We start from the raw sequence: 2,785 nt of genomic DNA, 5'->3' as shown, positions 1-2,785 counted from the left end.
CAGTTTCCTCTCCTTCTGTCACCCCAATTATGCGGATGTTGTTTCATTTTGTGTTGTCCCAAAGTTCCCTTAGGCTTCCCTCCTTTTTTTTTTTTTTTACGTTTTTTTTTTCCTAGATGCTGTTCTGCTTGGGTATTTTTTCCTACTCTGTCTTCTAGGTCACTAATTCGGTCCTCTGCTTGTTCTAGTCTACTGTGGAAAACTTCCATGGTGTTTTTGATTGTAGCTATATCACTTGTCATTTCTTCTTGATTCTTGCATAGGTTGTTGATTTTCTCATCCATCCGGTGAATGAATTGTACAACCATTACTCTGAATTCTTTTTCTGTCATGTTGCACGCTTCAGTTTCACTAATTTATTTTCTTGGCGACTCCTCATTTTCTTTCCTCTAGGGATTGTGTCGTCTCCCCAGTTTTACTCTCTCCAGAAGATTCAAAAGTTGAGTTGCGTGGGTCTGGGCCTTGTGCAGTGGGAGCTTTGCACCACCCTAGTGTCACTAAAGAGCTCAGACACTAAGATGTGTGACTGTTGTGGGTTGGTGGGAACCAGGCTCGCCCAGAGGCAGCATTACCAGCTCTTAGTGTGGCCTCCTGTGAGCACCTAGAATCAGGGACCCTGCCTGCACCAGCTGAAACAGATACCCCGCCCCCAAGCGTGTGTTAAAAACCAGAACCCGCTAGCATGTGCCAGGAGTCAGAGTTCCCCAAGAATCCAGTATCTCAGCCTTGCGCTGAGATTCAGGGTCCCTGTGTGCCCATGCACCAAGTATTGGAGTCACAGGCTCTTAGTGTGAATGCACTGGGAATCAGGGATCTCAGGCACACGTGATAAGAAACAGTCAAGTCACTGGTGCTTAGTGCTGCCTCCTGCATGGAGAATCGGGTCGGTCAGCTTGGGGGACTTCAATGAGCGCTTGCCCAGAATCAAAGTCAGGTGGCACTACTGCCCTGCATGGGCTTTGGGTTTGGTCGCCCAATTGCCTTGCCGGGAACAAATTCCCAGTATCTAAGCACTTCTAGGCTCAAGTTCCTGCAGAGGTGCTGCGAGGAACAGATTCCCAGTGTCTGCAAATTCTCAGGCTCAAATTCCTGCAGTGGCTCAGGCAGTGCGAGGGGCGGGTCTATCAGTTACTATGGCACTGCCTGTGAGCCTGTGGGGAGGGGGATGGGCTCTGTTACTCACATAAATCTGCCACAGGGATGTCTGGATTCTTGGTGTCTGTGGGTCTGTAGCTGTGGTCACAGGTCTCTGTCGCCAGTGGCTGCAGGGTCCTAGTTTGCATCTGAGACCAGACTGGGTGGTGCGAGGCCAGGATCCTAGTATTAAGCAGCTCTTTTTCTCAAGATGGCGTGTTCTCTGTGCCCTCGCTGGCCGCCCAGGAGTGTCCGCGCTGGGAGCGGGGCTCCGCCGTCTAAGACTGCCCGGTTTGGCAGCCCCTTGGAAGACCTGCAGAATCTAACTGTCCCTAGCTCATACACACACACACCACACACTCCTCTGTCGCTCCTTCACTCTCTCACACTCTCTCCCTCCCTACCTTCCTGCCAGTCGCCATCTTCCTGATCCTGGATAATTCTTTTTTCGTTTGCTCATTTTCTGGCCATCATTTGCAAGGACAAGCCCATTCACAATCACATTCTTGAAAGGTGGTTGTCCAAAGAGAGCTTTGGCCAGCACCAGAAGAGTATAAAACCATCCTCTGGTTCGATCTATGCCTTCAGCAATGAAGTCTGCGGGAAATGCATCTTCAAATTCCTTCTTATTTTCAAATTGATAATGAACTTGAGCATAGGGCATGCTGCCACTCTCAAACCAACAGTCAAACACTTCAGAGACGCGACGCAGCAATCCCTTCCCACAGTGTGAAAGAATGGACAGATGATCAATGCTCTCCCTAGGGAGATCTGAGATATTTGTTCCTGACAGTTCTTCAGGTTCTGCCACTGACCCAATGCATACTATCTCCTCGAAGTCCTCACTGACCCACAGCGGGATGGGGGTGCCCCAGTATCTGTTTCTGGAAATTGCCCAGTCACATGTGTCTTTCAGCCAGTTTCCAAATTGCTTTTCTCTTACCAATACTGGGACCCAGTAACAAAGGTCATTGTTCCTCATCAGCTGGCCCACCATGTGCTCAACCTGCACAAACCAGCTTGGCACTGCTTTATAAATGAGGAGAGTATCTGACCTCCAGCAGAAAGGGTAGCTATGAGTGAAGGTGCTGGCAACAAGAAGTCAGCCTTTTTCCTTCAGGGTCCTGATATTTTTGTCAGCATCCTTCACATATTGTCCCATGAAATTTGTCACTTCTGCTGTGAAACAGCTTGAAGCATCCACAGGGCATACAAGGACAGAATCTTTCTGAATGATGTTGAAGTCCATACAGACCCGATAGCTATCAGCACCAAAGTAAGTAGCTTGATATACAACCCCAGTGCCTTCTTCCTCCCTCACATAGTTGTCAATAGCACTGTAAAAGTGCCATTCTCTTTACACTTCACAAAATAGTCAGAGGCCTGTATCTCTTGCCTTGGAGAGACGCACCTGAAAATCTTTCAAGGATCTCATAGTCACTCTCCAATTTATAGAGGGCCGGTAATCTGGCTTCCATTAAAATGAATGATTTTCCTCTGACAACATCTTTAATCTTACATACTGCATATCTGGATTAACACAGAGGGTAAGATTACTAGGCAGAGTCTTAGCAACCAAAGATATATTGTCATCTTCCTCCAAAGGAAAGGTAACAAATATTGAAGGATCTTGAACATCCTTATAATTCTG

General features: G+C 47.6%; 1 pseudogene; it reads right to left on the bottom strand.

Moving 5' to 3' along the window:
* Positions 1–1,534: 1,534 nt before the first annotated feature.
* Positions 1,535–2,785, bottom strand: part of LOC102753541 — a 6,161-nt pseudogene continuing 4,910 nt past the window's right edge.

Source organism: Myotis davidii, unplaced genomic scaffold (genome assembly GCF_000327345.1).
Source record: "Myotis davidii unplaced genomic scaffold, ASM32734v1 scaffold286, whole genome shotgun sequence".
NCBI lineage: Eukaryota > Metazoa > Chordata > Mammalia > Chiroptera > Vespertilionidae > Myotis > Myotis davidii.
This window is presented reverse-complemented; position numbering and strand designations above follow the sequence as displayed.